Here is a 23,353-nt window from a genome sequence, read left to right on the forward strand (position 1 = left end):
CTCTCGTGAGCGGAAGTCCCGCCCCTGCCCCCCGGTCGCCTCTTTGGGGGCGGGGCCTGCCGCGGACTCCGCCCCTTCCTTTCTAGGATGACCCCCTGTGCAGGCGTCCTGGTAGGCTGGTCCTCTGGCGGAGGGGCAGGGTACCCACCACGCCGGCGGGAGCCCCCCCGCCCCCTGGCGCCCCTCTTCGGTGTCCTGGAGATCTGACAACCCTCGATGAATCAGAGGCTCATACCTCACGCCAGGACTCGGGTACCACTATAGGAATTGCTGTCTGCACAGAGTCTTTTTTTTTTTTCTTAAATATATATTTTATTGATTTTTTACAGAGAGGAAAAGAGAGGGATAGAGAGTTAGAAACATCAATGAGAGAGGAACATCGATCAGCTGCCTCTTGCACACCCCCTACTGGGGATGTGCCCGCAACCAAGGTACATGCCCTTGACCGGAATCAAACCTGGGACCCTTGAGTCCTCAGGCCGATGCTCTATCCACTGAGCCAAACCGGTTTCGGCTGTCTGCACAGAGTCTAACCCAAATGTGTACTTTTTGCAGACACAACAGGGACTATTAGTCACTTTTATTTTTAATCAGAAGCATCTACAAGACCCGTGTCAGCCCTAGCTAGTTTCGCTCAGTGGATAGAGCGTCTGCCTGCAGACTGAAGAGTCCTGGGTTCGACTCCAATCCAGTCAAGGGCACATGCCCAGGTTGCGGGCTCAATCTCTCCCTCTTCCTTCCTCTCTGAAATCAATAAAAATATTTTTTTCTTTATTGATTAAGGTATTACATATGTGTCCTTATCCCCACATTACCCTCCCACACACTTATGCCCTCATCCCCTTGGTGTCTGTGTCCATTGGTTAGGCTTATATGCATGCATACAAGTCCTTTGGTTGATCTTAAAAATGTATATTTTAAGGTATAAAAAAAAGACCCCCATGTCAAAGAGAACTGAACCTATTTTGGTCAATAGCTAAACCAGACAAAATGGGAAATGCAAATAAATAAATACCACACACATGGGAAATGCCAACCAGATTCCAAACTGAATCCAACCTAACAAAAATTCCGCTGGCTTTGAGACTGAACTTTCAACTGAAATGATTTCAAACCTGAGACAGGCCTTTTCCAAGGGACCCCATGGCCACTGGATTAATTTTTGAAGCCCTTAGCTTTAAATTTCCTCCCTCTTTGTCCTCTGGAGATGTCACTATAACTTGGTCCCTAACACAATGCTATTGGAATTAATTCTTAGATCACAGATCAGATAATATAGCTGAAATACAAGACTTTCAGATATGGGGCCTCAAAATTTGATGTGCAATGTGTGAAAATGATATTATTCAATAATTTTATTTGTGCATAGTTTTCATATAAAGACACTAGAGGCCTGTTGCACGAAGATTCGTGCAATAAGCCTTCCTTCCCCTGGCTGCCGGCACCGGTTTTCCTCCGGCACCCAGGACCCAGGCCTTCGCTCCGGCCGCAGCGGAGAAGCCAAGTCTCTTCAGTCTTCAGTCATCTTCAGTCTTCAGTCTTCAGTCTTCAGTCTTCGCTCCGTGCCTGCATATGCAAATTAACATGCCATCTTTGTTGGGTTAATTTGCATACTCATTCCTGATTGGCTGGTGGGCATCATGGAGGTATGGTCAATTTGCATCTTTCTCTTTTATTAGTGTAGATACTGGATGCATTTAGCCTGATAGAAGCAATGAGAGGTGTAGTTTTCCAGGTAATTCCTCGGGATACCATATGTACACTTGGAATACCATATGTAATCTTTTACAACTCCCAAATGTAAAAGATTAGGGAAATTTCTTTCCGTGCCCTGCTGATAGGAAGAGCACAGACTTTCTAGAAGGTGATTTACAGTATCTATGTTTCCACAGCTTTAAAAATGCAAATACTTTTGACTCCACTTTCAGGAAATTATTCTAAGGAACACGTTAAGAATAAGCAAAAATATTAAACAAAAAAAGCTATCTATATATATATAAAAGCCAAGCGACCGGAATGACTAGAATGACTGGAACGACCAGTCACTATGACATGCACTGCAGCTAGCCAACGGGCATAATGGGGGCGGGGCCAGCAAGCCAACCTCCCGCGTCCCCTCCCCCAGGCCGGCTGCCCCAATCGGCCCTGATTGAGGCGGGCCAGCCAGACCCCACCCATGCACAAATTCGTCCTATACAATAAAAGGCTAATATGCAAACAGACCAAACGGCAGAACGACGGGTCACTATGATGCGCACTGACCGCCAGGGGGCAGATGCTCAACGCAGGAGCTGCCCCCTGGTGGTCAGTGCACTCCCACAGGGGGAGCGCTGCTCAGCCAGAAGCCCAGCTCAGGCAAGTGCAGCGGCAGTGGCGGGAGCCTCTCCCACCTTTGCGGCAGCGCTAATAATGTCCGACTGCCAGCTGTCCAGCTGTCAATTGGACATCCTCTGAGGGCTCCCAGACTGCCAGAGGGCACAGGCTGGGCTGAGGGACTTCCCCCGCCCCTACTTGAGTTCACGAATTTTGTGTACCAGGCCTCTAGTTAATTATAATACTAGTTGTAATACCAAAAACAAGAAGACAATATAATTGGTGAAATAAATTATGTACACCCATACAATGGCACACTTTGCAAATATTAAAAATGTCAGTATGAAAAAGAAAAAGAAAAAAATGTCTGTATGCAATATGTAGTTCTCACCACTTTTCCACTACCACCAGAATGGAGAAAAAAGCAAACTCATTCTGGTCAAAATAAAAAGGCATTCTTTCTAGAAGACATGTGCAACTCAGAGTAAACGCTTTTAAATAGGCAGACTCTTCGGCCTACATAGAGGAGTTATATCCAAAGGAAATAACCAGCGGGGGAAAAACGAGCCTTTAAGAATGTTTGTCAAAGTGTAGCTTATCACAGGAAAGCACTGACATAAATCCAAATTCCAAATAAAGAGCAGTTAGGGAACATCCACACAATGAAACCTTCTGCGGCCATTACAAAAATTGAAGAAGAAAAAGGGAGCTGTTTCCTCTCGTGGTTTCTATGGTTTCACACAATTCTAGTTTTTCTCTACTCGCCCTCCGTCTCAGCATCCCTCTCTGTAGCCTCCTTTCTCCCAACACACAGTTCTGTGGGCTCTTGCCGGGCTGCTTCTCTCGGAAGATAACCACACGCATTCCTATCACGTTGCAGGCCATCGGTAAGCTGACAACTCCCAAAAGTATCTCTGCAGCACAGCCTTGCTCTTGTGGATGACTCAAAAGCATCTCAAACTTGTCTGAAAGTAAACTCTTGGTATTCCTCCTAAAATTGGTTTTCCACTACGCCTCTTTGTCCAGTTAAATAGCACACAATCCACCCACCTGTCCAAGCCTAAACGTGCGCCAACCTTTATTCTATATTCAGAATATATCTAGGCTGCCTACAAATTAATTTTAAAAATTAAAGTATGATACATCATTTAAACATATGTATTAAACATACAGTTAACCAAAAAGGGACCCCAAAGGGCCAATAAACATAGCCACAAAATGCACAAAGTTCACTAAAGGTTAATGCAAATTTAACAATGAAATATCATTTTAAACTATCACATTTGCAAAGTTAAAGTTTTTTACACCACGTTTTGGTAAGATATGGTGAAATAGGAACCATCATACATTGCTGAATAACTATTTGGTGATACTGAGTAAAGCCAAATGGTGCATAGCTAAGATCCAGTAATTAACCCCTCTCCATGTTCCCTTTGGGACCCCTATATGTGCCCACAGATATGTGTATAAGGGTGTTTCTTGCAACACTGTAATAAATTTGGAAATGTTTAATATCCACCAACAGAAATAAATGTATTATATATGCAAACAAATATTATAGACATTAGAATGAATCAACTAGACATTAGAATGAATCAATGTCTTATTATGGGCATTGAAAACAACAATTGCAGCCGAAACCGGTTTGGCTCAGTGGATAGAGCGTCGGCCTGTGGACTGAAGGGTCCCAGGTTTCGATTCCAGTCAAGGGCATGTACCTTGGTTGCGGGCACATCCCCAGTGGGGGGGGGTGTGCGGGAGGCAGCTGATCGATGTTTCTCTCTCATCGATGTTTCTAACTCTCTGTCCCTCTTCCTTCCTCTCTGTAAAATATCAATAAAATATATTTTTAAAAAAAGAAAACAACAATTGCAGAAGACTTCATAATAATAGCTAATGTTCACTGAGCACTCAGACCCATTCCCTCAATCTATTGTAAGTACTTTTATGAATATTAACTCATTCAATCTTCCAAACAAATTTACAGCTTTTCCCTTATAATGAAGCAAAGAGATGGAAATTTCTTCATGACAGAGGTGAGGGCTCTCAATATGGGAGTTGGCATCCCAGGGCATAGGATTTCCTCTTTTTGGCAGTGTAGGTATGATGTGTGTGTGTGTGTGTGTGTGTGTGTGTGTGTGTGTACAAATGCCTACCCAGTCTCTCCTCTGTCTCTCCCACACCAAGCCCCCTAATGTGAAGCCTTCGCATCAATATCCACATGGACTTCAAAGTCAGCTCCCTCAATGGGGTGGGGAGGGGGGAAGAGGTCAGTGACATCAGAGGATGCCCTCACTCACTACCTGTGTTAATCACCATCTTACACGAGTACTTAATTATGGCTACCCAACAGAAGGTAAATGCTATAAATCTTAGTGGATAAAATTAACGGTCTATCCATACATGTTTGGAAGTAATGAGATTGAAGGATGAAGAAATTTATCACATATTTAATGGAGAGTTTAAAAAGTCTCACCTGAAACTTATATAATTTTATTAACCAATGCCACTCCAATAAATTCAACAAAATTAAAAAAAAATAGTTCTGGCCGGTGTGGCTCAGTAGGTTGGGTGACAGCCATGCACCAAAAGCTTGCTGGTTTGACTCAATTCCCAGTGAGGGGAGGGTGGGGGGTGGTATACAGGAGGCAGCTGTTTGATGTTTTGCTCTCACATCTATGTTTCTCTCTCTCCCCCTCTCTCTTCCTCTCTAAAACTCAATTTTAAAAATCTTTTCTAAATTTTAATAATAAAAAATAAGATAGTCTCAATTAGATGGATCAATAAAAAGATGTTTAAGAATATTATATAAGGTAAAAAGATGTTTAGGAATATTACAAAAGGTAATTTCCTTAGCCAGTTTGGCTCAGTGGATAGGGCATTGGTCTGCGGACTGAAAGGTCCTGTGTTCAAAGGTCCTGTGTCAAGCGCATGTACCTAGGTCAGTGGTCGGCAAACTCATTAGTCAACAGAGCGGCAAACCGCGGCTCACGAGCCGCAGTTTGCCAAGCACTGACCTAGGTTATAGGCTTGATCCCTGGCCCTAGTCCAGGAGCTTGCAGGAAGGCAACCAATCGATGTGTCTCTCTCTCATTAGTATTTCTCTCTCTCCGTCTCTCCCCCTCCCTTCCACTCTCCCTAAAAACCAATGGAAAAATATCCTCGGGTGAGGACTAACAACAAAAAAAAAAAGAATATTATGTAAGGTAATAATAAAATCATTTTGCATACTGTGTAAAATTGTAGTTGTGTATATTTTATCATCTTCCATGAGTATGTATTCATCTGATGTTAAGGGAACTGGGATCCAACCTTCTCCAGTTTTTCTCTAATCCTACAGTCCCTACTTCCTTTATTTCAACTACAGTTCTAGCCATCCTGTAATTACCAGTGATTAGTAATTATTAGTAATTACCAGTGCGAGTTTGGGAAATGGTGCCACACCAAGGTTGCTAGCCTTCAAGCTGGTCCCCACCGATCACTGCTTCCCTTTGCAAGGCTCCTCTCACAGTGTGCTAAGGGTGGTTTGTATGACCATTGGCATACGGAAAATTGACCGTATGAGACTTCCGAGATTAGTTTAAAACAGCGATTTTCAACCTTTTTCATCGCATGGCACACATAAACTAATTACTAAAATTCTGTGGCACATCAAAGAATTTATTTTTTGCCATCTGACAAAAAAATAGGTATACTTTTGATTCATTCACACTGGACAGCTATTGCTGTATTGGTTGCTGTCATTTTTTAATGTCATTCTAAGGGAAAAGAGGCCAAGGCCCCTGACTAAATAGTCAGGTGTTGCATGTTTTAAAAATTCTTATGGCACACCAATGTGCTGCATGGCACAGCGGTTGAAGGTCTCTGGTTTAAAAAATACTGTATCCTGGTCTGAGAGGCAACCAATCCATGTCTCACATCAATGTTTCTGTCTCTCCCCCTCCCTTCCACTCTCTCTCAAAAAGAAAAAAAAAAATCAATGGAAAAAAGTATCCTCTGGTGAGGATAAACAAGACAAAACAAAAGACACTGTGGCTTCCATCTTGCTCTTTCGAGCAGCGAGCAGCCGTATAGCAAGGCCCATGTGCTGAGAAACTGAGTCCTGCCAACACTAGGGAAGTGTTTGGAGCAGATTCTTCATCCCCAATAGAACCCTAAAATGACTGCAGCTCAGGACAACTGCTTGACTATAACCTCAAGACTGAGCTAGAAACACAAGCTACAGTGCCCTCAGATTCCTGACTCTCAGAAACTGTGGTAGAAAATAAATGCGTGTTTGGGGGTAATTTTTTACACAGCAATAATTAATACACATGCTAAACTCAATTTCAGCATCTTATCAGGGTCAGGAACGACCTAAGCCAACGCCTTGTGAAAATGCTGTTGATCTGTCTGACTACCAGGCAACAGTTGTGATGTCATCAGAATTAGAATCCTTTACTAATGGGGTCTTGCCCACCATATAAAGGGAAGTCCCAGATATAAAGGAACTTTTCAGGTGAGCATATCTATTTCAGCTTTCCTCTTTACTTTCCAGAATAAGGTGAATAACTAAGGGATCCCAATTCCAAATCACTTTTTCCCAAAATTGTTTCTTGATATTCCTTAGGCCAGCTGACACATATTAAGTGACAATTTCATGGCGTCACTGCCAGTTAGAGTGGATCACTCCCATTCCAAACTCTGGACTTATCGTTTTCATTCTGAGGCCTCAACCCCAGAGTAATGTGCAAGAGATGCTAGAAACTTTTTGGTTTAACAATTTTCATTCAGGGCTACAAAACTGTACAACAATTTTAGCAAATCATTAATATTAATAAGCAATAATGACCATTTTCTAAAGTTATATGCTATAAAATATCACGATGCATATTTGAAAGAATACTTAATACCTCTGAGTTTCCATCCAATTTGAGCTTGTAATGTAGACCTAAAGCAGTTTTAGGGTAACACTGATTTATTTTAAGCTCCCCAAGACTAAACAATGAAATACTATACTGATTAAAATTACTTTTTATGTTCTCTTCTGGGATTCCCTGAGAATGCTTTATTTTTATGTTCATATTCTCATAACCCTCAAATCTTCACCCCTAAGCTGGATTTTATTTCTCAAATTATTCAAATGCCATTCATGTCAGAGTGGGTGCTCAAAGGATAAAAATGCAATTTTTTAAAATATATTTTATTGATTTTTTACAGAGAGGAAGAGAGAGGGATAGAGAGTTAGGAACATTGATGAGAGAGAAACATCGATCAGCTGCCTCTTGCACACCCCCTACTGGGGATGTGCCCGCAACCAAGGTACATACCCTTGACCGGAATTGAACCTGGGACCCTTGAGTCCGCAGGCCGACGCTCTATCCACTGAGCCAAACCGGTTTCGGCTAAAAATGCAATTTTTAGTAAATTTTTAAAATTAATTTTATATTATATAAAGAATATATATATAATTTTTCTGACCACACAACCCCCCCCACAAATCTCATGAATGATAAAGTTTTGTTTTACCATAGCTCCCACAATCCCTATGTTCCCCCGCAACACTCCCCTATTCACCACTCTGTTTATTCCAGTTCTTTTTTTATTCATCTAGACAAATTTGTACCACAATAGAACAGCATTGTTGACAGGGGCTTGGTTTAAAAAGAATGACTAAAAACATATTGTTCTGCAACTTGCATTTATTCTCCACTCCAAAATACATCCTAAGGAACTTTCCACATAAGTATTACAATAGTGTTCTGTAACGGGATATTCCATAGTTAATTTAGCCATTCCCCCGGCTGAAGGGAAATTAGGTGTCTCCAATATGTCAATATTATAAACAACCGGAAGAATTACCCCTGTGTCCAGTTTAATGTTTACAGGGAATTCTACTACTACTAGCTGTGATTTTAAACTAACAAACAAAAAAAATATTTAAACTGTGTCTCAGTTTTTTTGTAAAGAAGATTCTACTACCAGTTAACCTTACAAGGTTGCAAAGAGGATGAAATGAACTGACATTATTTATGGCCAGCAATCTGTAACTGTTACCTGAAAAGTTAAAAGTTGGTGGTTAACAGACAGGCTAAATAGTCATCTCAGGTGGTGATTAAAGAAAAACTAAATTTTTTTAAGAAAAAGGGGATGGGAGATGGGGTAGCCAAAGGGAAGGGCTACACAGCCCTGAGCCAAAGGGTATTATTGGGCCCATGATGGCAGCAAAAATACACTAGTTCTTAGAACAGTGAAACAAGGAAGAGCATAGAAGCCACAGGAGAGCCTCGGCTGGGCTGCTCTGGCTCACTGAGAAGTCAGAGAAAAGGGGGCCTTGGAGACAGGTTCGGGGGTTTAGTCCACGGCAGCTGCCACTGCCCCTTGCTCCCCTGGTTGCATGTCTCATGGACTCTCTCAAAGTTAGGGGACACATGGCTGTGGGGGAAGAGAATGGCGCCGGTGTGCTCCTTGGAGGGAGAGCCTGCACTGGGTCCTTGGTCCTGAGCACATTTCTCTCTTTCCTGCAGGTAGAAATCTTAGGGGAGGGTCTTAGAACATTCATCAGCTTTCCAGGTGTGCTCTCTCAGGGTCCCGGTCTCCACTGACTGGTCCTAAGGCAGCCACAGCCTCGCTTGTCTTGCGTTGATGCTTTTCCGGGCCTGGAGCTGAAATACAACTGAGGCCTCGATGTGATCTTCAGGGAGGAAAAGGTCAGGGTGTCTGAGCCGCCTGGGCAGCGACAGAAAGAAAGACCAGGGGTCCAAACCAGTGAGATGGCAGGGCGGGTAGGTTACCTGGGGATGATGGGGTTCTTGTTTCGCCCCGTGCTAGGCATTTGGGAGTGTCTGTCCCGGTGTGAGTTTCTGTACCTGGACCATCGTCCTTGCTCTGCTCATGCCTGCCATTACCCAACACCGTGATTCTCGGTGGTTATCTCTGAGCCTTAGGTCTTCGCTCCGGGGCGATTGGGTTCTGTCTGCCGTGCGCTGCCCGTCATCTTCCCGAATCAGAGTGACTCTGAGCCTGGTGGGAGTGTCCTCCTCCGACACCCTTCACTCTCCTGCCTTGAGGCGAGAGGATTTTCTGGCGGCTGTGGCCTTTCCACGGTTCCCCGAGGTGAGTCGGACACACCTTCTCCAACGCCCTTGGTACACAAGCAGTTCCCTCAGCTCAGACACCCCTCCCGGCCCCGCGCCATCACGCCTGAGGCCCGAGCCTCCTGCCGCCAGGTCGGTGGCGGGCACAGCCCCCGCCTGGCCGCCCTCTGCTTCGCGCTCCCGGACCCAGAGTTGCCCCCCAGCACCCCCGGCCGCACCCCCTCTGCCAGTCCAGCGCCGCCTCACTCGGGTCCTGCAACGCGCGCCCGCAAACCCGGAAGTAGCTCCTTGGGAAGCGGAAATCCCGCCCCGGTCTTCCGCTTGCCGCTGTAGGGGGCGGGCCCTGCCGCAGGCTCCGCCCCTTCCGGGAGGGAAGGCTGGATGGTCCAGCACAGGCGCACCCGGGCGCGGGCTCCGTCCTGGGCTGGTCTTGGGGCCCCGTTTGGCGGGGTGGCGGGTCTGGGGGAGCGCCATGCTCTGGTCCGCCTCGGCCCGCACCCCCGGGCTCCACGCTCGGCTCCCTCCGGAAGGCCAGAGGTCTCGGCTGACCATTACATCCAATCTCGGTCTTTCTCCCCTCCCCAGCAGTAGCAGTTTATCTGTCGGGTGTCCTCCTGGTTTTTATATTAACACACGAATATATGTATAAGCAACTAACTGATCAATACGTGAAATACCATGCCGTAAGACAATAAAAACACGGGCTCCAAGTCATATGTACTTTCTGTTGGCACATGTGTGTGTACATACATAAATATGTACATATAGAGCGTCTTGGCTCAGTGGTTGAGCATCGACCTATGAACCAGGAGGTCACAGTTCCATGCCTGGGTTGCTGGCTCAAATGATTCTCTCTCATCATTGATGTTTCTATCTCTCTCTCCCTTCCTCTCTGAAATCATTTTTAAAAACTTAATTAAAAAATATATACATATATAAATTTATAACATATACTTATGATACATATAAATATATTCATATGCACATACATAGATATATATGCACAAACTTTGCATCTCATATATGCATACAATCATATGCACACAAACCCAATACATATATGTCTATGTCTATATATATTTTACATATTTACATATAAGTATCCCCATAGAAGAGACATGTTATTTGGGGTTTCTGTATTTATTGTCTTACAGTATCCTATTTTACATATTGTTCAGCAACTAGCCTTTTGCTGGCTCTTTGAGAGCCACCCACCTTAAAGTAGGTGCATTCCTCTTCATTTTTTTTTCATTTTGCTTCATGGTGTCTCTCAATCCACTTACGCAGAGCTGTTGGAAGAGAGGTTAGGAACCAATAGGAAATATTTTGAGATCTCTGCCTCATGTTCCTAACTGTGAAGTGAAATTATTAATAGTACGGCACTCCCAAGCCGCTTGTAGGTTGTCAGTGAGTTAAGGTAGATAAATCACATAGAATAGTTACGTGGTCTGTTGAGTCTTTCAGTAACTTTTAGTACTTGTAGAATTTTGCCAGAAAGAGTTCTTCTGGAAGCGTGTGATTCCGTGTCTTCCTCACTCGTCCAGGTGAGGTATACATTATGCCTCCCTCCTCTCCCGTTCTCCCCTCTGCTCCTCTCCCTGAAACCTGCAGTGTCCTAAGACTGTAAACGTTGGATCTGGTACATTAAAGTTGGAGCAGCCACAGAAGGAAACAAGAAGGAGGTTTGGAAGGAATACATTTATTTTACTCTGAAGTCCCAGAGTAGGGGGTCACCCCATGCCACGCAGGGCCACAGGAGAGAGGGGACAGCCTGAGCCAGAGCCCATATTGGGGTTCCCATGGGTAAGGCAGGGCCTAGCAGAGTAAGCCATTTGGGATTGGCTAGTTGGAATAATTCCAGCAGGCTCTGGACAATAGGGGTGGACTCCAGTTGCCTGGTGCCTGGCCCTTGTGCGATTTGGGGCAGAGAGTTAGATAAGGAGGTAGCTGGGTTTGTGGACTTGGGTTGGTTGGTTTACATCGCTCTGTGAAGACCTTTGCTATCTCTAAGAATGGGCTAGCCCTGGGAGGGACAGTCTCTTCTGACCAGCAGTCTTTTTAAGATGTCGAAACATCATAAAATACAGAAAAATTTAAAAACATTAATATATGCAGATCCGGTTCCTTCTGCCTGGAACACTCCCCTGCCCCAGCCCCCACTTCACCTGACTTCCTGTTACTGCTCCCCACATGAAGCGTGACTTGGTACATAATAACATACTCCCTTCATTCGTTGGCTAGAGCTGCCACGGCCAAGTGCTACAGACTTGGTGGCTTAAACAACAGACATGAATTTCCTCCCAGTTCTGGGAGCTGGAAGTCCAGGATCAATCCAGGTGTCACAGGATCGGTTCCTGCTGGGGCTGCGAGGGAGAATCTGTTCCAGGCCCCCCTCTCCTAGCTGCTGGTGTTTTGCTGTCAATGTCTGGTGTTCTGTGACTTGTAGAAGTGTCACCCCAATCTCTGCCTTAATTTTCACATGCATTCTGTGTGTGTGTGTGTGTGTGTGTGTGTGTGTGTGTGTTCAAAGTTCCCCTTTTTATAAGGACACCTGTCATTGGACCAAGACCCATGTTAAGGACCTCATTTTAACTTGATTATCTCCATAAAGCCCCTGTCTCCAAATAAGGTCACATTCTCAGGTAGTCGGGTTAGGACAACAACGTATCTTTTTGAGGGGACACAATTAAACCAGAACACTCCGCTCACACTATGTGAGTGCCTCCCACTGTGCAATTCTTCGCACTGGTATCTACCCCATAGCATTTAGCACTCTTTTTTTTTTTCCTTGTGAGCTTTTTTTTTAATATATTTTTATTGATTTCAGAGAGGAAGGGAGAGGAAGAGAGAGAGAAACATCAATGATGAAAGAATCATTGGTCATCTGCCTCCCGCACACCCCCCACTGGGGATAGAGCCCGCAACCCAGGCATGTGCCCTTGACCAGAATCGAACCCGGGACCCCCCAGTCCGCAGGCCGATGCTCCATCCACTGAGCCAAACCAGCCAGGGCCATTTAGCACTCTTTATGGAAGATGTTACTTATTTGAAGCCCTGTCCTTTCGCTCCCTCCATGTCCCCTCCCTCCATGTCCCCTTCCCATAGAAACAGAATGGAAATCCCATTTGTACAGGCACTGCTGACATGTCTCTAGACTGCCCCTCATTGTTGTCTGTATCATGCACACTTTCTTATGCTCATAGAATACTCGCTGGAAAACTGATGAAGGAATGAGTGAACTGTTTGCGGGGGAAGATGGCCCGTGTGCCTAGCTGCACTCATAGCTGGATGTGTTTACCGCCTAGAGAGCATTTATGACATTTTTTACTAATTTCCAGAAGAAATTCTCTTGGGATTCATTACATTGCACTTGTAACTTAATTAAAAGGCATTATGTATGTACCCTATAAGCAATGTATTATGTTCTAGAAGGATTCCCTTTGGAATAAATTTCATCACAGTTGCAATCTAATTTGGGGACACATGACAGCCTGTTCAATGTTGAGCTATGTAGCCCCTCACTCGGCAAGTCTTCTTGGTTATGTTTGATCATGTTCTTCATTTAAGTTCTACAAGTTATTTCCGCTTATTATTATGTACTCTTTTGTTTCAGCCACTGTGATACGAGTCACTGATTATAATACTTTCTAAGTTGTTATTGTTAATACATGGAGGTCAGCTGACTTTACATACGTATCTTTTTAATTCATTCAACCTTTTATACTCTAATTGGGTTTCTATTGATTATATAGATTCTCTCTCACATCGTATTTTTATTCCTGTTGCTTTACATTGGTCCAAAAAAAAAAAATACACACACACAAAAAAAAACAAGAACTGTATTTAATCATTATGGTAATAACACACTTTACAGTTTTATTCCTGAATGGTAGAAATTAAAGTTAAGGTGTTATATCTTTCTTTGTATGATTAGTCAGCCGGCTAAATCTTTACTTCTTAGTAAGCGTGTTTTCATAACTGTTTCTCACTCCTCACGTCCATCATCCCTGCCCTTTTCTCGGCTTTTGTCTTCTGTCTTCTCTGTCATTCCCTTATGTTCATGGGAAGGTTGTAGTCCCCGACTCAACTGAAATTATCACTCTCAATTTCAACATCTGCTGGATGTTGAAAACAACACAAAGTCACTTTGATATATAGTTTTCACCATTTTTCACCATAAAGCATTAGAATAACCAAGAGACTAGCAATTAGTGTTCTTGGAACTCTCTGAAAACGCCCCCCCCCCCAATGACCCTATCTCTCATATTTTCCATATAATATAGAAGCACCACTTACATATTACACCCAAGGAGAAATGATAGAGTAGAGACCTCCAGGGACGGTCTCTTCCCAGAAACACTGGAAATCCTGGGAGAAACTGTCAGAATCAACCTTATCGCCCTAGCTGGTTTGGCTCAGTGGATAGAGCGTTGGCCTGCGGACTGAGAGGTCCCGGGTTCGATTCCGGTCAAGGGCATGTAACTTGGTTGCGGGCACATCCCCAGTGGGAGGTGTGCAGGAGGCAGCTGATCGATGTTTCTCTCTCATTGATGTTTCTAGCTCTCTATCCCTCTCTTTTCCTCTCTGTAAAAATAAGATAAAATAAAATAAAATCAATAAAATACATTTTTTTAAAAAGAAAAAAAGAATCAACCTTATCAAAACTCGGGAAGGTAGCCCAAGGTTTACAGCAACTTAGCAAATGCTTACTCACGAGAAAGGTCACTGAAACAGGCTGGGACAAGGTCCGGCGTTTAAACTTATCCCATCCCGTCCCAGCACGGCAGTGATCCAGCGCTCCCAGGGTGGGCACCTGGTCCAGGAGGAGAGCCGACCTTGACCTGGAAGCACTCTGCTGATGTGTTGTGACTTGCCCGTGGGTTGCCTGCAGGACTGACACAAAAGGCTGCCTTTGTTTGTCCTAACCCAGAGCTCTCCCAGGGTGGGAAATGGCCATGGCCGCGTGGAGGTGTTCCTGAAAAACACCGAAAGCCAAATAATGGACGAGCCACTGCTGTCGGGGGCAACACACACACAACTGAGACAAACAGTGGACATGCGTACGGCTGGGGAAGAGAAGCTGGGGGGTGAGACACGTGGAGAAGAGGGACTTGGAGAAACTCGCACATAGACTGAGGGATCTAGGAAGTCATGTGCAGGGCCAGGGAAGGGTGCATGCTCAGAAAAGACTTGGTAAGACCAGAAGCTTCCACCGCGGCTGGCCTTCAGGTTCTGCAGAAGCTGGAAGTGAAGGCCAAGGCAGAGTTGGAAACAGCCTGGCTAGTGTTGCAGGAACGCCCCAACACGGAACCAACCTGCAAAGAACTCGTTTCCCGGGTCTATCAAGCCATATCTCGAGTGTTCCGTCGCTCTACGTGGCGGGTGGCTGCTCTGTTGGACAGCACAGGACTTGATCAGCATTGCAGAAAGTTCTCCTGGACAGCGCTGGCCTAGAGCACTTAAGAACACGGATTCTGTCACTTGTTAGCTTGTGTGATCTTGACCAAGTGAACCTCTCTTGGCCTCAGTGAACGCCTTGATAAAATGGAAATGCTTCTAGAACCTACCACACACCGCAGCTGCAAGAATTAAGCGAGTTGAAGCGGCTCTCTCTGTGGAGCACACTGCACCCTCCCCCACCTCCTTCCCCCAGGCAGGTTTTGCTTGCCCCTCTCTTTCTCCTAAGCTCCAAGGGCCCTTCTTTGCCTCCGTAACTTGTTCTCTGAGCCCACGCAGTTCAGCTGGCTCACCTCTTCCTTGGCTCACTTCTTCTACCTCTGTGACTTTCTAAATAAGCTTAAAAAAAAAAAAAAAAAAGAGCCCAGCTGGCATAGCTCAGTGGTTGAGCATTGACCTATGAACCAGTTGGTCTCGGTATGATTGCCGGTCAGGGCACATGCCTGGTTGTGTGCTTGGTCCCCAGTGTGGGGCGTGCAGGAGGCAGCTGATCACTGATTCTCTCTCATCGTTGATGTTTCTATCTCTCTCTCTCCCTCTCCCTTCCTCTTTGAAATCATGTCCATCCTCGCTGACCTTTTCTCAGCTTTTAAAAAAGAAAGTTAACATGCATAAATCTTTAGACGTAGAGCCTGGTACATAATACCTTCTATTTAACTGTTAACAATGACTAATGTTATTATTTGTAAACTCTCTTGAGAGTTGAGTCAACTGTCAGATATTGTTGTCATCTTTTAGACCAGAGGAACGCCGAGCCTTTGGCCGCCTCTTCCTTGGCATCCTTCGTTCTGTTTAGCGCCTCCATTGTGCCATTTTTCTGATGAAGTTGTGGCTTGTTTCCTTCAAATACTCATCAAGGCGGATAAGACAGGAAGTTCTCCTCTCCTCTCCTCCAGAGTGTGTCTGCCGTCCCTGTCTCTGTCTCTCTGTCTCTGAGTCTCTCCTCTCTGAGTTGTCCTCGTCCTCACTTCACTTGCTCATTGCCACTCGGTCGGCAGGGTTCAATCTCAAGGTGCCTCTCCACAGGGAAACCCTCTCTGAACGATGCCCTCCCTCTACCTGCTCCCCCCCAATTGTGTTATTTTCTCCCAGCCTCCCCTCCTGGAATATTGCCATTGATGGCTTGACTGCTTCATACAAATGCCCTGAGAGCTTACAGAGGGCAGGGGTGCTTCGGGACCCATTTCTCTGTCCTGGACTTCCGGAAGAGACGCGAGGTTGGATATTTGCTGAGGGACGTGTGAACTGTTTCCAGAGAAAGGAGCTACCTGCAGCTAAAGCGTTGAGTGTATTCATTGATGGTTTTATGTCCCAGGTGAACGTTCAAAACGTTTTAGTGTCACCAGTCCTTTAAGGACGAGCTGCTCTGCGTTTGTAAACTTAATTTTCATTCTAGGGGCATTTTATTAAGCGTCAGGAGGAATCTCTTTGGAGAACAGTTTTACTTAAAATCTTCACAAATTGAAGTATAACTCTTCATTCAGAAAGCCTCTCCTGCTGTCCCTTTCTCACATTTGTTATTTATTCCTTAGTAGTTTGTTTTGGCTCTTGTGATTATCTTCTTCTAATTCTATATTGCTGGTATATAGATTTCAATGGACATTTTATTGTGGTAAAATATATAGGAGATTTATCACGTTAACCATTTCCAAGCGTATAGTTCACTGGCATTAGGGACATTCACATTTAATTGACTTTTTAAAATATTCCCACTTTAATCAGCCACTTTCCTGAAAACTCTTAAATGGTTCTCATGTATTTTATCTTTTCAAATCCTGTATAATAAAACCCTAATATGAAAATCGACGAATGGCGGAACAACCAGTTGCTATGATGTGCACTGACCACCAGGGGTCAGATGCTCAACACAGGAGCTGCCCCCTGGTGGTCAGGGCACTCCCACAGCAGGAGTGCTGCTCAGCCAGAAGCCGGGCTCGCTGCTGGTGGCTGGCAAGTGCAGTAGTGGTGGCGGGAGCCTCTCCCACCTCGGTGGCTGCGGCAGCGCTAAGGACCCCTTGGGGGATGTCCGCCTGCCGGCTTAGGCCCACTCCCTGCACAAATGTCGTGCACCAGATCTCTAGTAGATGTATAATATGCAAAGGAAGTAAGTGTCTCCATTCTGATAGAAACATTTGTTTTGATTGGGGGTGGGGGGGATTGCCAGGACCGTGTTTAATCATTATTTAGGATAGCATACATTATTGCTCATGAATTGGACAAGTATGGTTTTTTGTTATTTAAATTTGGAAGTGACATTTTCCCTTATAGGTGCCACCAGCCAGTTAGATCTATTCCTCTCTGAGTTCCTCCTTTCTCCTTTGAAGCCCCAAGTCCACCGCATCAAACTCCATGCCAAGCCTTCTCCTGGTTATCAACAGTGTTATCCGTCTTCATCTTCGCACATTTCCAAGAGCAACAGATTTCCAAGAATGGGACGGACTTTATTTGCTTCTAAATGTCATTTGCTCCTGAAATCCTGGCACCCTTTCCTACCCCTTATTTGCCTGGTGGTGGGGGGGGGAAGTATACTTAATCCTCAAGGACCCGTTTCAAGCGTCACCACTTGGTACAGTCTGTTTCCTGAAGGGCAGGTACTTCAGAGTGAAGCCCACCCACTGCCTCCTGAGCCGTGCCATCCTCATTTGGAACCCTGTCACCATGTGGGCTCGCCAGCTGTGCGTAACGCCGCACCCCGAGCAGAATGGTCTCCGGACACGAGGCACAGTGTCTCTAAAGCCGGGCTCGTTTCGGGTTCGACCTTCGTATTCTGGCAACTCATAAAGGAGTGATGAGGGGTCCGTCGCCTGGAAATCAACGAGGCCTAGGATTTGGCGAGCCGCGGTCTCCGATTTCCTCCGCAGGAGACGGTGGTCCTCAGAAAGTCAAATCTGTCCTTCCTTGAGGACCCGGCTTCACTGTTTTGGGTTGGGTTGGTGGGAAGGGATGTGCATTGTCTATCAGGGTGAGGTTGGCGTTGACACGTTAAACAAGCCTTTCACTTCGTGAGAGTCCAAAGAGAGGCCCAAAGAACCCACCGCTACATAAGAGCCGGAGCTGGGACTTACCGAGCCCGTCTGTCTCTGAACAGCACGCTGTGCTGCCTGCGTCTCAGCCCAAGCCGCGGGGACAAGCCTACCGATGGTGTCATCCGGACACTCCAGTAGTGAAGGGTATTCTTTTCCTGTTCCTTCTTCTGTTCCCCCTTTCTTCTTTCCCCTGCAACTCCTCCTCCTCTCCTTTTTTCTCATGTGGTAGACACTTTTTAAAAATATGCTTTGTGACTATCCATTTTTGGGGGGATGTTTAGATGATTTCTTCTTTGTTCACAATGATTACGAGTAAAATCTGTAAGAGGTAAGGGGCTTGGTTTACGTTTGCCCAGAAGGGCTCGGAGCAAGGACGAAGGTGTTCTAAGCACAATTCCATTCTCTTAACGGGAGTAGAACTCCACGGGGAGGCGTGGGCAGTGGTGGGCTGAAGCCGCCGGTGCCAGATGATTCTTGACCATTGAGTGTGCAGTGGCCCTTTGTCAGGACCCACCCACGGGTTACAGTGGTCGCACTGGTGATGAAATGGGCACGTGGTGGAGACCACAGCCCTGCCTCCTGTCCTCTCTGAGCAGGGCTTCGTTCTGGGCCATTCCCCCCAACAGTTCCCCTCCTGGCCAGAGAGGGCAGTATCGGGGCTTCCGCGTGGCTCTCTCTACTACAACAGCGCGTCGCCTACCAGTCGGGGCACCAATGTGGGGGTTCTGCCAGCTGCTAAGTAAGACCAGTTGGATATTACACTTGGGAACCGGGAAAATGACCAGTATGGGCCCAATGGACCCACCGAGGGACCCCATGTTCTCCTTGACCCTCTCTGTTCACACTCCCTGAGCAAAAAGGGATCCCTGTGGGCCCTTTAGGTCCCATCCATCTGCATGAACTTGGACTTGGTATCCAATAACGGGGAAACAGCTGAGTACCCCTCTTTCCCAGCGTCTGGTAACGGAGTGAATTAAATGGCCAGCGCTCTCTTCGGGGAGGGAAGGATGGAAGAAGCACTAGTGCATACACTTGCCGTGGGCCTGGCTTCTCTCTGACTCAGTGGCGTTGGGATCTGAGACCTGCCTCAGGGAAGGAGGCTGAGCAGGAGAGCGGGACTTTCTCATGGGACAGCTGGCCGCAGTCTCCTGCACACCCAGAGGCGACACGTTTGCCGAAAGGCCATTTGGCGATGCGCACTGTGCCTCTGGTGCCGGCCATCTACTCGCCCATGTTCTGCGGCCCGTCTCCCTGGGTCTCTGCGAGTCAGCTGCCCCTCTCCGCCATTCGGACCCTGCTGCCCACGGCAGCACCATGCCCAGCTTGCTCCCGGTCAGCGCTGGCCCCCAGCCTCTGTCCGTCCAGCCTCCCGTCCTCCACCCCTTGTCTCTGAGCCCAGTTCTGTAACAGCACCCCGTCCTCACGCCTGGCCGACAGAGGACAGCCACCACCGGCCTTCTCAGCGCTGCAAGTGCGCCTGGCGCCCAGGGCGTGGGAAACAGTGTCCCCGGGCCTCCTCGTGCAGTCCGGTCGCCGGTAGTGTCCATCCCAGCATACCCACTTCCCCGAGCCTAGTGGGCCCTCCCTCCACTGGAAGCCATGGCGGCTCAACTTCAGTGAACGTGACCCATTCCTCTCACCGAGTGCCGTCCACACCGCGCATCTGAAGCAGCCCACACTGGGCCCTTGACACAGTGCTAGGCCTCTATTACGGGCGTGGTGCCATCTCGACAAACTCTCCTTAATTCCTCCCCCTTGATTCAGTCCCTTTGGGGTCCATTTTCAGGCTTATGTACAGTCCCGCTGGTCTATATTAGCCGGGTCCCGCAGCTCCTTCAGCTCCTCCCCAGGCAGGCCCCACACTCCTCCCGTCAGGCCAGACCGAGCCCTGACCTTACAGAGTGGTCTGGTGGCCAGGAGGGTTATGGGGGCAGAGCCAGAGGAACGCATTGTCTTGTATGGCTCTTGTGTGGCTTCTGCACAGACCTCCGGTAGTTGGGGGTAGGGGTGGAGGGGGGGGGGAGGGGGAGCGCTTCAGCAGGCCCAGGTAGTTCTGAGGAGTGTGAAGCAGTTCACGCTCCAGAGCTCCTGTGGTTAGAGTCCCATCCTCAGCCTCAGGTCCCACCTCTTCGTTATCGGGGCCCAGATTTTGGTGTAGGTGATGGGCCATGGCTGAGGAGTCCACCGTTTCTGAAGCTCTGCTCCTTTGAAAGGAGCCTGAGCCGGCCCCCAGGACGGCCGGCCCTCGGGCTGCAGGTGCTGGCTGCAGCAGGCTGCCCCGGAGGCCCGGCTTCTATGCTTTGCTCCACGACGGAGTGCCCAGAGACTGTCATTTCCCCTCGTGAAAGCACCAGCGGCCGCCCGATTCCACGCTTCTTTTAGCTCCTATTCCCCCCACGTCCTCAAACATCAGAGAGATCGAATACGCCAATGCACGCCCTCCTACCGTCTCCCACCCCCGTCCCCCCCGGGTGGAGCCTTACACCATCACGCAGCGGTCAGCGTCCCGCCTGCCGCCGAACCCTATCCTTGGACTCTGCTTCCCCGGCCCACTCCTGGTCACTGTCTAAGCCAGGCCGCCGGACAGCAGGCCGAGACGGAACTCAGGTGCCGTGCTGCACGGAGGGAGCCCTCCGGGGAGAAAGAGTGTGAAGGGGGAGGTCAGGGAGAGGAGTTAGCAGGGCTGTCGCCTCGTGGGAGAGGAGCTGCGTCCTGGTCCCACTGGAGCTCTGGAGCATGAACTGCTGCACCAGACTGGTCACAACTGGGGCCAGGCCTTTCTGAACCCGGTCAGTGAGCCGTTGCTACAGGCTGTGAGCGGGAGGGGGCGCGGTTTACCTCCCCACAAAGCAGCTCCCCTGCGGCCAAGAGCAGGTGCCAGGAGGAGGGGGCAGCTGTGAGTTTGGGTGTAACACTCAGAGCAGCTGGGACGGGGAAGGGTGTGTCAGCCGTAGGGGATCTGATTAGGGCACCGCCAGGCCTACCGGCTTCCTAAGTGCCGGGAGGTCCCCAGAGAATCCAATTATCCCTCTCCGACACCTTTCGCTCTTTGATCTTGTAATTACCCAGATTGGGCTGCGGGGCGCTTTTGCTCCAGGCAAGAAGACTGAGTGTGGTAGAGACAACTGGCTAAGTAATCGCTGGGTCACACAGCTGGTTGGAAGCGAAGTGAACTCTTTCCCAACGGCATTCACTTGGGATCCAGCTCTCAGTCTGGAGCAAGAGGAGTTTCTGGGGCAAGTCCGCCATCTCAGCTAAAGGCACCCCGCTGGAAGGCCGGGCTTCCCAATGTCCCTTCGCGTCGCCACGTTGCCATCGTGTAAGCGGCACGGAAACGCTTTAGAGCGGGTGGGCAGCGTCTGGCCTGCGGGCTGCATCAACCCTCACCATCATTTGGCCTGGCCCTGACGAGGCGATTAGGGGTGAGGTAATGAAATGTTTGGCCAAATATAGCAGGCTCATTTTTAAGTTGGTAATTTTGCCTGGCCCCCAAATGATGGTATAAATATCCAAATTGGCAGAAAAAAAGGTTCCCCATCCCCCCACCCTGCTTTAGAGGAAAAAGGTTCCCCACCCCATAGAGGAAGGTGGAGGGGGCTGTGCCATCCCTCCCCCGAGAACCCGTTCTGGGTGGAGAATGCTAAGGGATGTTTCTTTAAAAAAAAAAAAAAATCCCTTTTCCTACCCAAGTCGCTCAGGCACTGTATGAAAACACTGGTTGCAGGGGCAGTTTTTCAATAGAATGGAAAATGAAATTAGAAGCCAAACTTTTTTAATGTGAAGCATTAGAAAGGAAGCATTTTGAAACACCACAAAGCTCAGGTGAACGTTAAGGATTTGGCTCTTGGATTCCTTCTCATTCTGTATTGAATCATCTGAAAGTCATTTGGAAAAGGCAAGCAAATTACTGAGTCCACCCCTATGGCTGGCCTGTTCTTACAAATCTCTCTCTCTCTCTCTAAACATCAACATGAGAGAGACACATCCAATTCCTTGCCTCTTCGTCACACCCTGACGGGGAGGTGGGAATTGAACCCGGGACCCTTAGGTCTGAGCAAAACCGGCCAGGGCCTGACAAGTCTCTTAACAGCGTTGAAAGGGCCATGAGGGTGAAGTCCCGTAACGGTTATTCATCAGAAGATAAGTTTTGCTGTTAATTTTGAAAGTGGGCATTGAATGTGGGAGGTTTGAAACCCGCCTTTTCCTTTTTTGTTTCCTCGAAATATTTCAGTGTTCTGCTCCACACACACAACTCATATTTTAGCACGTTAGTGGTTTCATTCCATAATAATAGTGAAATAAGGGCTACCATAAAAGATTTATGAAATAAGGGCTACCGTAAAAGATTTATGCAATCTGTAAGTAAGATTCTGAGGGGGGGACTCATGCAGGATTTTGTGGGAGAGGCCCAAGGTGGGATTTCTATAAGCAAATGTCGGAACGGGGCGTTTGTAGGGGGAAAATAAGTCTGTAACTGGAGGCTTCCCTGCCAGGCGAAGGAATTTTAGACTTTTTTGTGGGCCAAGAAAGTGGCTGCAGGCTGGGCGGGGGCGAGCCGCATCTGACCCGCGCTGCTGAAGGATCGTCCTGCGGCGGGAAGGTTGAAAGGGAAGGAGAGACTAGCAGGGAAGCGCCGGAAAGAATGTGGGAATGGGCGTGGGGCGGGTCGCCTGGGGGCGGGGAGGGTCAGGATCACAGCCGCTGGGCAGGTGTGACTTGGTGATAAGGTCGGGCATGTGAGGAGGGAGCCCGAGGGGCTCAGGTTAGAGGAGGTGAGTGCCACGTCTCTAATGGGACCCAAAAGGGAGGAGCAAGGTCGTGGCGGAGGAGAGATGCAAGGATGAACCGCTTCGTTCTCGGCTGGGCTCGCGGTGCAGGCGTCCGTAAGCGGTGGCAAGCGGGATGGACCTGGCGCTCGGGAGTTGCGTTGGTTTAGTTGCCCCCAAAGGCCGTGGGATGCTCGGACCCGAGATGAACTCGTGCCGGCCGGGGCCCGGCCTTGTCTGGACGCAGGTACGACATCCGCCGCTTCCCGTAAGTCGGGTCTGACGGCCCGCGGGCGCACCGCTGGTTCCGGCGGAGAAGCGCACGGAGGAGGCCCTCCCGGAGCCGGGGCCGTTTGGCGGCCCGGGCAGCCCGCGCCCGGCGTGCACCCGCGCGGATCGGCCCCGGGCGCAGACACGGAGGGGCGGTCTCGGGCCTGCCCTCGGCCCCGCCGACGCCGCCGACCGCTCGGGGGAGGACCTCGCGCGGCCTCGGCCCCGCCAATCAGCGCGCTCCTCGCGGCGCCCGGCGCTGCAGTGACGCGCGCCCGCCTGCGCCCGGGGCGCCCCGGCGCCGGCCCCTCCCGCGCTCGCCGGCCCGTTAACTGCGCGCCGCGCCTCTTGCGCGACGGCCCCTGGGCGGCGGCGCGTGCGGACGCAGCCTCGGCGCGCCCCCTGGCGGCCCGGCGGGGCGCGGCGGGCGCGGCGCTGACCCGGA

General features: G+C 48.4%; 1 long non-coding RNA gene across 1 annotated transcript; it reads right to left on the reverse strand.

Moving 5' to 3' along the window:
• Nucleotides 1–7,974: 7,974 nt before the first annotated feature.
• LOC129149522 (uncharacterized) lies at nucleotides 7,975–9,651 on the reverse strand. Its single transcript, XR_008556449.1, has 2 exons — nucleotides 9,087–9,651; nucleotides 7,975–8,986 (listed from the first exon to the last, which is right to left on the reverse strand). It is a non-coding gene; the product is annotated as an uncharacterized LOC129149522 (long non-coding RNA).
• Nucleotides 9,652–23,353: the final 13,702 nt, after the last annotated feature.

This window comes from Eptesicus fuscus, chromosome 6 (genome assembly GCF_027574615.1).
Source record: "Eptesicus fuscus isolate TK198812 chromosome 6, DD_ASM_mEF_20220401, whole genome shotgun sequence".
Lineage (NCBI taxonomy): Eukaryota > Metazoa > Chordata > Mammalia > Chiroptera > Vespertilionidae > Eptesicus > Eptesicus fuscus.